At 44.4% G+C, this 14,656-nt stretch overlaps 1 protein-coding gene across 3 annotated transcripts in view; it reads left to right on the forward strand.

The window, feature by feature from the left end:
* Positions 1-1,209: 1,209 nt before the first annotated feature.
* NDNF (neuron derived neurotrophic factor) overlaps positions 1,210-14,656 on the forward strand; it is a 41,030-nt gene continuing 27,583 nt past the window's right edge. For 2 of the 3 annotated variants that reach the window (XR_012498250.1, XM_074338554.1), the window contains exon 1: positions 1,210-1,623. The gene's annotated coding sequence lies outside the window, so the exon portion shown is untranslated. Of the gene's footprint in view, positions 1,624-2,945; positions 3,083-14,656 lie in introns of those variants that run through there. The other variant, XM_074338555.1, reaches the window with a different exon arrangement.

Raw genomic sequence — 14,656 nt, forward strand, 5'->3', positions numbered from 1 at the left:
TTGAAATCCTAGCACCAAGTACACAGGTATACAGCAGGCACTTAATGAATGCTTAAATGACTTGCTCTGGGTGGTATCTAATAAGTGCAGGAGACAACTCTCCAAATCTGCTGGGCAGAGATCCAGAGATCCCTTTTTCCCACCTCATTGTCTCATCTACAAAAAGTAAGTTTGCACAGTGATCTCAACGTCCCTTTTAAAATTTAAGAATTCTGAGGCTTTTACAAAACGATTTTGTGGAGTATAACCGGTTCCATAAATCCACCTACTGCCATATTCTCATCTAGGAGCCACAAAAGCTTCAGGAGCTGCATTAACTAGATGGACCTCTGTGACCAGGTATTTAAAAAGACCGCAGTTCCAATATTTATTACTTTGCTAAGGTTGATTTTCATCGTATCTTCATTTCGCGGTGGCAATGAGAAGAGTTATTTTTCACGCTTACAATACTGACACTATGTCTTAACAAACTGTATATTCTGAAAACTTAAAATCTGAGCGTCTGAAAACCAGGTTCGCCGGAAACCGGGTTCGCAGTTGCGAAAATGAGATCACGGAATCACTTTTCCGCCGGTTTTGCTAAGCCCAGGCCAGGGTGCTAACTAGGTAACTTCGTATCGTCACCACCTAGTCAGCCTCAATGGCTTCGCCCACACCGCTCGGCTCTCGCTGGTCCTGCAGGGCCGCCTTTCAATGGTGGAAACATCTGCTGAGTCCCAGCCCCGAAGCAGCCGGGTGCGCGGGCCCCGCTCCCCGCGTGCAGGCGGCGCCGTGAGGGGGGCAGACGGGTGAGGACAGGGGGACACGGAGGGACAGTGTGCACGCGCCGCCTTGAGCCTCCGACCTTCTCCAGTTGGCTCGTCTCCCCCGCCCCGGTCCCGAATCAACCCCGAGACCCCTTTATTGTGCACCCGGGTCTCCCTGACGGGGCGACGGTCCCGCGTACGCGCCCCTCTGGGTTTGTGGCTCGGAGGGGGTCCCGATGGGCCTCTCCCCGCTTCGCCTGGCTGGCGGGAGGCAAGGCCGGCGGGCCGCCCGCACGACGCCGCCCGCGAGGGTCCAGGTCTGGGCAGCGCCGGGTCGCCGGGCGTGAGAGTGTGAGCGTGAGTGCGCGCGCGCGGCGGCGCGCGGCGGGAGGGAGGGGGAGGGACGGGGCGGCAGCGGGCAGGGGGGAGGGGCGGGGCGGCGGGCGGCGGCGGCGGGGAGGGCTCCGCGCCGCAGCGGTGACACTCGGGAGCCAGCACACTCCTCGCTCGGGGCCGCGAGAGAGCGGAGCGAGCCGAGCCGCCGCCGCCGCCGCCCGTGGGGCCGGCTCACCGCGCCCGCCAAGCCTGCGTCCGACCCGCACGCGCCCCCGGGGCCGACGACCTCCCGCCGCGGCCCGCTCCGCCCGCCGCACTTCGTGGCAACTTCGGCGGCCGCGCGCCGCAGCCTCGGCCGCCTTTGAAGTTCGCAGCGCCGCGCGCGAAGTTGGGACGCTCGAGCCGACTGCTCTCCCCCCGTCCGCGGCCGCCTCGCCCCGTCCCCGCGGCTCAGCGGCCCGGCGCAGCGGGGACGTGGACGTTGGCACCCACGCCGCGGGGAGGGCGCTTCCTCGCCCCGGGAAGAGCAGATTTCCCTCAGGTGAGTGGTGAGGGGGACGCCGCCCCGACGCCCCGCGCCTCAGCCCGCACCCGAGCCCAGCGCGCGGGGCGCTGCCCGGCGGGGCGGGGCGGAGGCGCGTCCCCTCACTCGGGTCCCCGCCGGCGGGGGCGACCGCTCCCGGGCGCGGCGGGCGCGAGGGGCGTGGGCAGGTCTCGGCGGCGGGCCCGGCTGCTTCGTGAGGGGCGGCCCGCGGTGCACAGCCCGTGGACGCGCCGAGACCCGCGGTCCGGCGGCCCCGGCTCGGCCCGGACACTGACCGGGCAGCGGCTCCCTCAGGCTCCCGCCCTCGCGCGCCGCCCGAGCACGTCTGCGGGCCGGGGTCGTGCCGGGCGCGCGTGTGCGTCGCAAAGGGGTCCGGCCGGCGCGGGGCGCGGCGGGCGCGGCGGGCGCGGGTTCCGGGCGGCGGGCGCGGGCGTGTGGGGCGGCCTCGCCCGCGGCCCCCGCCGCTCCGGCTCCTCATTCGTCCCCTGCGTGGCGGGCGAGCGGCGTCAGAGAAACTTCCCCGCGCTGCGCAGCCTGGCCCGGGACCGCTCCTGCGCTTGCGGGGAGAGCGGCGCCGCCGCGGGACGGAGCCACCGGCGTCGCAGTCGGTCCGCGCACCTACGGGCCGGAGCGGAGCGCGGCCCGACGCCCAGGAGTCCCGACGCGGGGTTCGGGTCCCAGCTGCTCCGCCGCGGAGGTTCGCAGCTGCTGCTTCTGGGGTGCGGCCAGGTTTCCTTCGCGCCCTGCTCCCTGCACCCGCGGCCCCCGCGCCCGCTCCCCGCCGTGGGCGCCGAGGCCCCTGCGCCGGGCCGAGCTGCCCCTGGGCCGGTCGCCGCTCCCCTCCGGGTTCCGTTCGGGGCGCTGTCCGTCCCCTGCGCTGGGTACGAGGGGCTCCCTGAAACCAAGACCCTGAGCGGGCGATGACCCTGAGCAAACGTCTCCGGGTTTGATTTTTTTTTTTTTTTCTCCCAACTGAGTTCTTGGGAGCAACTTAGTTGGGTTGGTGAAATTTGTTTCCCTCTCATCTTTCGATCTAGCTGAACCACAAAAAAGAATTTGTTTCTGCATTTGGCTGCTGGGCCGTGCAGACCCGCTGCCCCTCGACCCCGTCCGCCCCTCCTCCTCGCGCCTCGTTCCCTGACCCTTTTCTTTCCCGAAGGAGGGACTCGCCGCACCGCCTCCTCGCCTCCTCCCACCCGGGCCCCGAGCGCCTGTGAGAACCAGGGAGTCGTCAATGGAAATAAATAGGACCCGCTCGGTTCTCCGCCCCCTTCTCACGAGCGGAGAGCTCCCGGGCTGCAGACGGGAGCGGCCGTCCTCCGGGGGGCACTTGTGAGGCTGCCGGGACTGAGTGGTGCCCTCAGCCCCGACGATGTGATGGATGGAGCGAGAGCAGATAGCGCAGAGCTCAGTGCTGAGGGCGGTTGCTCGTTATTATCAGGCATTGTTTATTAAGGTGATGATAAGGCCCGAATCCTGGCTGAAGCGTGTTTTTATATGTTTTTTTCTGTCAGTCTCTCGTTACAGTGGTTTCAGAAAGTGGGAACCCCATAAAAGTATTAATTCCTCACACTTACTCTGCATGTGGAATTAATCAAATGTCAAAAAGATACTGTTATTTTACCCAAAGTTTTAACCGATGAACTTTGAGAAGGTTGCAGTCTTGTGAAATGCCCTCATTTGCCTCCATCTGGCTTCTGAAAGTTCGGAAAACTTGGCACCATAATTAATTACGGTCCCAATTCCCATTTTCAATCTAAACCTATATTCAGGATTATATTAAAATATCCCATCATTTATCCTTTAAAAGTGATTCTGATGAGGTTGAATTCTTGGGGATGGGTCAGCTGGGAATGAGGGGCTCAGAAGTTAAATTAGTAATATTTCAGATTCCTCTCAAAACTCTTTTTTTAAAGAAATTACAAGTGCTTTCTCTGCACAATTCTTAACTTCAGTGAATGTCCTTAATCTTTACCACACGCTGGAAACATAACAGCTTGCAGCTTTGTCTGTATTATTGTTTTCATTTTTATGTCAGGACGTTTTATTCATTAAACCTGTATGTGGAAGTCGCAGGCACAGCGTGGCAGTAACACTCTGTTTTAATTAGTAACTATCATAAAAAAGAAGCTAGAACTCTGTAATGGGCCTAAATTGCTATGAATTATGTGTGGTTTAAATTACGCGTTTATTTCAGCAGAAATGAAACCATGAATATAAAACATCTTTAATCACTTGCAGATACAGCTTTTATCTCCAAGATGTAACAAAATATATAATTGAAAAATATCCTCCTAAGAACGAGGGCAGCCCCCACCATCAGTTTATTTGTCCTGGGTCTGTTGAACATTCATGTGGTAAATTATGACTGTGAAAGACTAAAGAGTAATGTTATAACCTGGCAATCCCGACTGAGCTGAGGGAATGCTGCCTTCGAAATAGCCACAGTGGGTCAGACTTCAGAAAATTTAATGGAGCGACTTTTTCAGTTGGTGTCCTGAACCTGGCAGTTCAGGTTTTATTTATTTATTTATTTATTTAGTTAGTTAGTTAGTTAGTTAGTTTTACTTTTTTCACCTGGATTTACTGACCAGACTGTATGATGTAGGGGGAAAATGTGTTATAAAACTCTTAAATTATTTGAAATGAAAGGGTGAAAGGTAGAATTAAAATGTATCTGTTATCTTCCTATATTCATTTCTATAATAGTTTTCTTCAGTCTATCAAGAGGTCAGAATTTTTATTTTAAAACTGATTGTGTTTTTCTTGTCATGGTTGTTAGGACAGAGCTTAATTTTTCATTTTGCTGATGCATGAATAGATGGAAATGGAACAATTATGCCTGAATTAACAGCATAGGAGTGGTGTGAATTCCACGTTATTTGCACTGATAAAAATTATATTAATTGCTCTTCCTTAGTTTTCCCAGTGGTAAAGTAGTTGATTCTAGTGACTAAGAAGTGCTTTCTGTCCCACTTTGTTTCTCTCCCTGTCTTCTCATTTGCTTTTGGGGGGGCCATGTACCCACAGTAGCAGCCTGGTAATGAATGAACCTTGCCAGTGTCAGTTGCCATCAGTCCGTCTCCAGGAAGCATATCCCGTAGTCATCTGTATTGGGTCAAAGGCAAGAGTAACCTACAAAAACCACTCATATTATTCATTTGACCTTAAAACAATGTCTATTACCTGTAAATATTTATTTTGGAAACATTATTCTGAAGAACAGAATTTATTCTTCCCCTATTGGCTCACAATCATTTAATAGAAGCAACAGTTAAGCAAGTTATAGTTGAATAGTAAATCACACCAAATCTTTACTTTGAAATCTGATTTCAAAATTGAAGTCCTCCAATATTTACTCCATTTCAGAATACTCTGCAAAGTTATACCCTGAAGTTAGGCTAGATTCTGCTTTATTTTTCCCCTAGATTATAAACGCAAATTGGGGCAATCATGCTTCTATATGTTAATTTCCACCTATGAAAAACATAAATACTTTGCTGTTATCATTGTTAAAAAGAATCACATAATATGACATGGAAAAACAAAACTGCTAGTATTTTATTGCATGCAGTGGTATGTTGACTATACAGGCAGTTATATTTCTGGGAAAAACCACACCATCCTAGTGCGAGCCTGTTTGGTATGGGAACAGATTCAAGTGTCTGGCCACTTCTGAGCTGGCACCTGCCATTTGCCGTTCATTCGCCCACCAGTGCCCAAGCCAGTGCCAAAAGGAGGTTGTATTCTTGGCTACTTCTTCTTAAGGACACTTCCCAAACCTAAAGACCCTCTATCCATACCTTCTCCGTTCCTTTTGGTAGTTTACTAACAAGTGCAAACTAACAAATCCATACATTTTAGTCATTATGAAATATTTGGAAAATATGAAATATATAACGTTAATTCACCCAAGATAAAAGACGGTGCTTGTATTGCATTTTAAAAATTAAGAGTAAGGTATCTGCTCAGTAGGGGATAAAAATGAACTGACAATATGTTTCTTAGATTTTTCCCTTTGAGATAAAAAGACAGATTTGACCACAGAACAGCTGGATATTGGGTCTTATTACAACATCAATTCTTTTAAAGAACTCACTGAGCTAGATTTGATTTAGACTTTCCTATAGAGTCCACAGACCTCAGGTTTTTCAGTGTAGAAACTTCCCAGGTTACACGTCCTTATTCCTTCAATAATTCCCAGAGCCTTTGGAAATGAATTTGTTTTAGTAAGTTGCTGAATAGTTTTTGGTTTTCATTTGTTAATTTCTTCCTGAAGCAGATTTGAACATGACATGTATTTAATGCTTCATGTATTTCTCTGAAGTATTTATGTTTAGTTTCACTTGTGAAAGCTCTGAAGTGAATCTTTTCTTTAAAAAGGAAAATTGGCAGAATGTATACATTTAACTTATCAAATGTCTCCTTTAGTCTTTTGAAAGAATTTGCTGCCTTTTATATAGTTATGAGAAAAGAAAAAAAAAAAGCATTTTTAGAAATAATGGGGTTACATAAAGTTTGGAAGGAACTCAGTAACAACATGATTATGCCTGATTGGAAGTCAAGTCATTTGAGCGGAGCTCTTAGCCCCTGCCTCTGCCATGTGAGGTTAAATGTAAGCACCGAATAACAGACATCGAGTTAGCAGCAGGCAGCACGTCTGTCTTCTAGTTGGAATGATTTCAGCCGTTATCACACACAGTGGTGACTGAGTGAAGGAGGGGGCAACTGTACAAATTTCTCTCTGAATGTTTTTTTCTCCCTAATATTAAATCAAGGTCAACACCTTTTCCTCCCAGCTGTGTGCTCAGGGAGCATGTATTCTACAGTGTAAAGGCATATCCAGAAATACGCACTATAGTCAGATAGGTGTTTCATCACAACTAAAAATCACCATAATCACATCTTGTTCTCTGAGGCAATATCTTAATATACACACATGTAGATAAATGAGACTGAAATGTAGCGTTTTATAAAATATGCAGTAAAAACTAAACCCAGAAAGATTTATAAAGTGTGCTACCTTGTATTTGAAACTGCCATGAGTATTTTCTAAGTTATAATATAGAAACTATGAACAAGTGTTTATGAGCAAAGATAAATAATACCATATCTGGATAGTTCACAAACAAAATGAGGGGTAACATTGCGGTACTTACTTGAAAATATTATGTCTAAAAGGGAAAAGCTAGTGTAAAAGGGCTTGATTTACTTAGGATTAGTTTCTCCGATTGAGGTGCTACGTGTGTCAGGTGCCTCCTGGAATATAGGTGGTCACGATTTATAGCACGTTGTAGTGCAAAGGAAACCATAGTGATCCACGTGAACCTGGGGATGGCTTTGATTACCCCCTTTATTCAGGTCAGATGTCCTCTAAGCCCACAGGCATTGCCAAGTGTAACATTATGCATTTTATTCCAATAATAAAATGTGTTTCTGATTAAATTATTGGTCATACCAAAACAAATCCCAACACACACACTCAAACAGAAATGTACTTGATCCATTTGAGTTATCTTGTTTAAAATACATTGAAAAACAAATAATAAATAAATTTTACCCAGAGGGACACACTTGATTAAAATCTAAATATTATTCATATGTTAATAGTGCTCAATAAATGTTGTAATTTCATATTAAATTACAGCAGTCACTAAAGTTCACTGATATTATCAAAAGCTTCACGTTGGGTTGGATTCAGAAGTAACTGGATCCTGTAATTGAAGAGCTATCTGTTGCCAACAGTGGTGACAGAGATCAGATGCAGCAGTGCTGGCTGACACACCTAGCAAACAGAAGAGACAGCAACCCTTTATCTCTTCCCTTCCTGACTCTCGCATAGGTCAGTTCCGAGGGGTCCTTCAAAGTTTACTTCATTGTGCTATGAAAACATGGTACTTATTTATGGAAAACATAAAACTGCCTCTTAAATGAGAGATAAAAATTTAACAGCCTTAACGATGGTGGTGTCAGGATTGGCCACACTAGTAGACAAACTAATAGGCAGGTCCTGTGAGAGATGGGGGAAGCCACCCTGCCCCCAGCTATCACCAAGGCCTCTGCTGGTACTCAAACACTGCCTGCAAAAAGATGAGTTTTCGTTTGTAAGGTAATTTTTTTCAGTGTTCCCTAGAAATATGAAAATACCCATTGGAGGGGAAGAAGGGTAAGCTGATGTCAGCTGACATATTACTAACATCAAGATGTTAATAGCTAGATAAAGCCAGGCTGGAGTGAGGCTACCTTAAGACAGTTTGAGAGAGGGGTGATAGATATCTTGGGATCGTTTAGCCTCTCCCTTCTTTGGACAACCTACGTCTAGTATATACCTGCTCTTTATTCTCTTCCAGTGATAATTCTCAGTTTCTATACGCCAGTGCAAATTATCCCCAGGGCCAGCTTTAGGGGGCAGCAGTGAGCAGTCCCATTCCTCGTTGAATACTCTGCTTTACCATCTTGAAATTCTTAATTTTGCACAAGAGGTCTTGCACTGGGCCCCACAAATTTTCATTTTACACTGGGTCCCACAAATTATGTAACTCACCTTCATTCTACCTTCGTGTGATTTTAAAACATAGAATCTTGACATCAAGGAATTAGAAAGGACCTTTGAGATTATCTTTGCAAGGTTAGATCCAGTGAATATTAGTATTTAAAAACTTGTCTTTTAAGTAAAGTGAACGATACAGGATACTGTTTTTAACCAATTGAGGTAGAGGTTTCCCATTGCCTCTAAAATCATACTGAACAGGTAGCCAGCTTTCTAATCGTTCAGTCTTGTAAAGCAGAGATCTCCAAAAGGGACTGTCCTCTGTACCTCATTATGGTGTACAGATGTCTCATTATGATGAAGGGAGAAAACATCAGGAGGTCTACTTCTATTTCCTTTCATGTATAAAGAAGGAAAATAAGCTTGGCAAATGTTTAATATATCAGCAAAGGCTCTCCTCATCATATCAGATGGTCATTGAACAAAAAAATGGCAGAAGTGACAGCTTCTATAGAGTAAAAATACAGGATGACAGTAATGACGTTCTAATCATCTCTGACACAAATTCACCAGAAAAAGATTGGAAATACGCAATTTATCCACTAGAATAAGCTGATACTCATCCCAGTATAGAGTGCCATAAGTTTTTTTAAATATATATTAAGTATATGTATTTTAATCACAACTATTAAGAGATTTACAGACAATGAATTACAGAGCCAGAGGTCTTACGAGGAGGTAGACAGGACGCTGAGAGAGTTCTCAGATAAATTAGTCACCACTGTCTTCAAGTATTCTTAGTTATTTGTATCAGCATTTCAGTAAGTCCTCTGTTACCAATACATAGATATTACAGTCCATTATCTTCTGAAAATTTCAGTGTTCTAAGAATTAAATGTTATCCAACCTTCTTAATGCTCATAAAAATATATATTGTATTACATTTTGGAATTTTTATTTGAAATTTTACTGATTTTCAGTAAAGTCTGTTATTCACATATGTTGAAGATGTTTCTGTGCTTTGAATTTCACAATGTGAATACAATTATTTGTTAATAACATAATTATTATATATGTTATATAGTAACATATATAACATATAATAAGGCACTTCCACATCTGTCATCTTCATAGGAACCCACTGAGGAAGATCTTATATCCTCCTACTGAGAAATCCAAGACCAGTTTCAATTCAGAGACTTAATGGAAATATCTAAAAACTTTAAATTGAGATTAATTGCCAAATTAATTTACAAGGACACAGTTTGCTTAGGTATTTTTTTATAATTTGATGATTCAAAATACTAATTTAGTCTAAATTCACAAGGTCTTAATTGTAGGTTGCTTGTGTGCTAAATGTTTGTTTATTGTTTTAAAGTGAAAGATACAGGATACTCTTTTTAAGAGTGATAGTTAACTTAGCGAATTTTTTTAGAGGAAAATGATTATACTTTTCCACTTTTAAATCAGTAAAGTCATGCCTAAACAACTTGTCTTTGAGAGTAAGAATATTTTGGTTCAGAATAACAAAGTGCTAACAGTGATAAATAGATAACTAATGCCCATACCTGTCCTTCTAGAAGATTGAAAAGGTGTTTAATTGGGGACATTGTTGAAAGTGAAAGGGGTATCAATTTCTGAATATTTCTAAGTTCTGGTGTAAACCTCTCTCAGCTCCCCACATCCCCAATTACTGTTCACACAAATTCTACCCCAATCACAAAAGGTAAACTAGTTTATCACTTTGCTTTATTAAATCTCCAGATAGTCATGGAATCAGGTCTTGAAGGTGCATCTCCTTTCCTTCCTTCAGCCCTCCTCTTAATAGTCCAACTGACCAGCCATTCAAATCTGGGTGTTAAAATGCCCTAAGATACGCCATTTGTTGAATCCGATTGTGTGTATGTGTGTGTGTTTGTGTGTGTCATAGACAAAACCATTAACGTACTTTGGAGATAAATTGTCTGGAAAATAAAACATATTTTCTTCAGTTAGTAGAGTTTAATAAGAAAATTAAAGATTAGAAAAATGAGTTATAACGTTATTAGAGATGTGTAACTCATTGTTATTTTGAAGCATTCCAATTATGTATAGTAGGTACAACACTAAAAGAATCAAGGTACAGAATACCTTTTTAAAACAGTAATAATTCAGCTCTACAGTTATTCTATTAATAATGTAGCATTTTTGAAAGGTAAGATTTGAAGTTAAATCAGGTCTAAGATTTTTTTTAAATAAATGATTTCCTCCCAAAATGGATGAAATTGTACATTTCAATAGAATAATGAGGGTTATTAGAGATACATACGATATGATATTTTAAATATTCTGAGAATTTAAAACCCTTTAAGAGATAGGTTAAGTAAGTACATATAGTGAAAGTGCTTATACACACACACACACACACACACTCACACACTCATTAACACTTCAGCTGCCAAATTCAATCTGTAATTGAGAAACTCTACATTTAAAGTTCATTCACACTTAAAAGCAATGAGAAAGAAGCAGTTTCGAAACCGTTTTCTCTTGGCAAGCTCTGTCTTGTGTAATGACCACTGAACGTTGTTGACCTCCAGTGCTCACCAGCTGCAGCCTTTTCTTAGCAATTTCCTTAAAACTTTTTTTTTTTTTTTTTTTTTTAAAGAAAACTACACCTAACTGTATATCTTACTTTTGGGGGGAAAGGGATGAAAAAGAAAATTGAGTCTGAATTTTGTGGTTTGTTCTCTCTCTGTTTGTCGTAGGTTTATATGAACGTATTATTTCATTATAATTTTCTATAGACTCAGCATTAAAAGTGACTGTGGGGTCTGTCCATGGCCTCTGCATTTTGGATGTCCTGTTCTTTAATCATCTTTTAATCCAGAAATAATAATGCAGAACATCCCAGGAACCGAGCCTAATCCTCAGCTCTCGAGTCTCAACACGTGCCTCTTAAATCCTATGCTAGATCCACTGCCTAAAAAGCATGAGCACACTCACCTTTGAACCAGTTTTAATCCAGTTTGTTTATTAAATAATATTGATGTTTTCAGATATGGCATATCAAGGCTAAGGAAGAGAATATTAAGAGTTTCCTGCTGTTTGGGTGATTATTTTTAAAAACCCAACATTGTGGCCTTTTCTCTGTGTTTCTAGTCAGTCTCTAATTGAATAAGAACCTAAGCTTTTACCTGATAGATTGGGTAAATAATCTGATGCTGAAACTCCTTCCCATATCTCTGTTCTAAGAGCAAGTCAAAATGTGTGTCCTTTGCTGGTAAATAAAATTTTACAACTACTTTGAGAAGCTGATTTTTACTATTTGTAAATAAATAGAACCTTTTTTAAATTTTAAAAGAGTATTCACATCCATTATTTCTAATCTCACAACAATCCTGGGAATAATTGTCTCCATTTTGTAGATGAGGAAACTCGGACTCAAAGAGATTAAGAGACTTGCTTAAAGCACAAAAGCCAATAATGCATTTAGTCAGAACTTCTTCAACTCAGATCTTCTTACTCCAAGTCCAGTAATCATTTCCTGTTTTAATTTGGCAGCCTTTTAACTGTCCCCGAATGAATGAATGAATGCATGCATGCATACACACATACATGCATACCTACATAAAAATTACACGACAGTGGCAGATGGAAAAGAATTAAGAACAGGCCAAAAATTAAATTCGTGTTTGTAAGAAAATCCAGTCCTGAATTGACAGGAACCCAAGACGTGGGAAGAGCTCAACTGAGACACAAGATAGGAGAAAAGTCAAGATCTAGGGAAAAAACGGTAAGGGGACTGATACATTATCCTTTCTCCTAAGTTCCCTACACTACCGGATTGCCAGGAACCTGTGTCCTTGGAGAATGTTATCTCATCTCTGCAAAGACAAGGTGCCTCTAAGTTTGTAGTTTGTTTTGGAGTTGGATTTTATAAACGGGATGATAGGGGAAATACATACTGTATTTCCCCGAAAATAAGACCTAGCTGGACTATCAGCTCTAATGCGTCTTTTGGAGCAAAAATTAATATAAGTCTGGGTCTTAATTAATCTTCGCTCCAAAAGACGCATTAGAGCTGATTATCCGGCTAGGTCTTATTTTCAAGGAAACATGATATTCAAAAGCTGTTACTTTAACTTTTTGTAGAAACAAGACAACATACAATAATTTAGGGTTTAACCCTTTCAACTATTTAGGGTCTCTGTTACATCGATTACAGTTATTCTTAAATTACGAGATGAAAACCAGGGTGCTCTCTGAGCAGATGACAGGTTACAGGATTGGAAGACACCGTGACTCCTAGTGCAGCCCCTGAACTGTCAGCATCATCTTGGAGGAGCTTTTTAGAAGGCTCATGGCCACCCAGACCTACTGAGTCAGAATGTACATTTCAGCAGGAAATCGGGGGTGGGGGTGGGGGTCTGTGTTCACCTGAAATGCTGAGGAGCACTGAATTACATCATTTGTGTTCTCTGATCAGAATGTACCCCAGCCAAACCAGATTGTACGTGTTTTCAGAAGAAAGAGTCCCTGTATTCTTACCAGGACATTTTTGGGTTCTTAAGGACAGAAAAGATGTGTCGTTATAGCAGCTGCCTGGGTCGGCCAGCACGCACTGACTATGGCAGCTGGGCCAACGGATATCCATGTTATCCACTTCCCAATTTAAGGTTTCACACCATAGCCTGGTAAAGTTCAGCACCTCTAGGGGCGACAGGATGGCTCAGTTGGTTAGAGCGTGGTGCTTTTAACAACAAGGTTGCGGGGTCCATCCCCACATGGGCCACTGTGGGCTGCGCCCTCCACAACTAGATTGAGACAACTACTTGACTTGGAGCTGATGGGGCCTGGAAAAACACCCTTAAAAAAAAGTGCACCTCTAAAATTATCAAAAGCATCTAGGACTTATTTCCAATTTAGCTTATGTTATCTCTTGGGAAACACATTCCATAAATCAGCAACAAGAGTCGATTTTATTATTTCCATGTTCATTTATTTATTACACACCCACAGATGTCGCGGGCATCTGCTCGGTATTGGGCTGTGTCACTCACATCATAACTGCTGTGGAGATAAAGAGGGTTTCCTTCCTACCCTGGTGACATCTCACGAATATGGACAAACAATTGTGAATGGTCTACAGCAGAAGTGTGAGCATGGAAAAAGGCACAAGTAGATTTCCAGGTGTCGGAGATGCTCGAGTCCTGAGGAATGAATAGGAGTTTGCCACCCGGAGAAGCTGCAGAGGCTTGGCCTGGAGGCCGCGCTGCTGGGAACATGGGGCAGAGCGGGGTCCTTGGAGGATGAGTTTCACAGAGTAGCAGCTGGAGGGTATAGGTTCTCGGGGTTCTCCAGGTCAGGGGGCGCTGTCTGACTTTTTTTTCCAGCAAAGTGATTTTCGTCTGTTAAGATAGTGTCAGCACTGTGCAAAATGGTGGAGGGGAGATGTAGGAAATGGGTGTGAGAGCAGCTAGTGAGATGCACCATGTGGGTTGGAGGCATTGGCAGTGCGGACTGAGAAGAGAACAAATTCGGGAGATTGCGCGGCAGGTCGGGGGCAGGATTGGATGGTTAATAGGACATGACATGGCACGGAAAGCAGAGAACGCTGGGGTTCCTAGGTCGGTACCTGGCCGCACTGGTGCTGGGTGAGAGCCGATTCTCAGGCAGCGTCTCACGGAACCCTGCCGCAGCCTTGCCAGGACCAGTGATGGTTTTCTGTCAGCAAACATGGGCCTGAGGCTCAGCCAGGTAGGGGTCTGCCCGCATCGCAGTGGTACGGAGGAGTTCTGGCAGAGGAAGGACCGGGCCGGCCTCGGATTCCAGCCTGGTCCTGCGTCTGGCACAGCGGAGCCACGACGCACCACCGACGTCTCCGTGTGCCTGGGCACCGGAGGGAAGTGGGTCTGGAGCCAAGAACCAGCTCCGAACCTTGGCCAACAAGGCCCACTGCCCTGCATAGTCCAGACATTTTAGGGATTTTTCTGATGGGAGAGATTTCTGATGACCTTAATCTCGGCTATAAGCTTCTTGAAAGCAATATATTTAAGCAGATTATTTAGTGCCTACTTTGTGCAAGAACTGAAAAAGTCTTCGTAGGGGAAGTGAAGATGAGGAAAAGATAATTTTTGTCTTAGAGACACTTACTTGCATAAACTCATGTTATGTAAGCCTTAGGAAGAGCTTTTTTTAAGGACAAGAAAAGTATAAAAATAGTTGTAATTCAAGTGAGGTAAGAAAGGACCATAAACATCAAAGTGTCTGGTTTCACCAGAGGACTGTGATTCTGCCTTATCTGCCTCTGAGGTCCCCAGGGCACTTGCAGTGGCATTAGCACACGGGTTCACGTCCTGGCGGTGTACAGAGGGAACGGGTACAAACCCCCTCAGGAAGCACCACACTGCTGCAATCCTATTAAAGCATCGCCCCGAGATTTTAGAGCGCCTTTTTCTTTTCTTTTGCTTTTTTTTTTTTTTTTTTTTTTTTGGTATCTCACTCCAGAAAGCCTCTTTCCTCTGGCAGAACACCTCCTACTTTTAAACCTGCTCCTTC

This window comes from Rhinolophus sinicus, linkage group LG07 (genome assembly GCF_036562045.2).
Source record: "Rhinolophus sinicus isolate RSC01 linkage group LG07, ASM3656204v1, whole genome shotgun sequence".
Taxonomy (NCBI): Eukaryota; Metazoa; Chordata; class Mammalia; order Chiroptera; family Rhinolophidae; genus Rhinolophus; species Rhinolophus sinicus.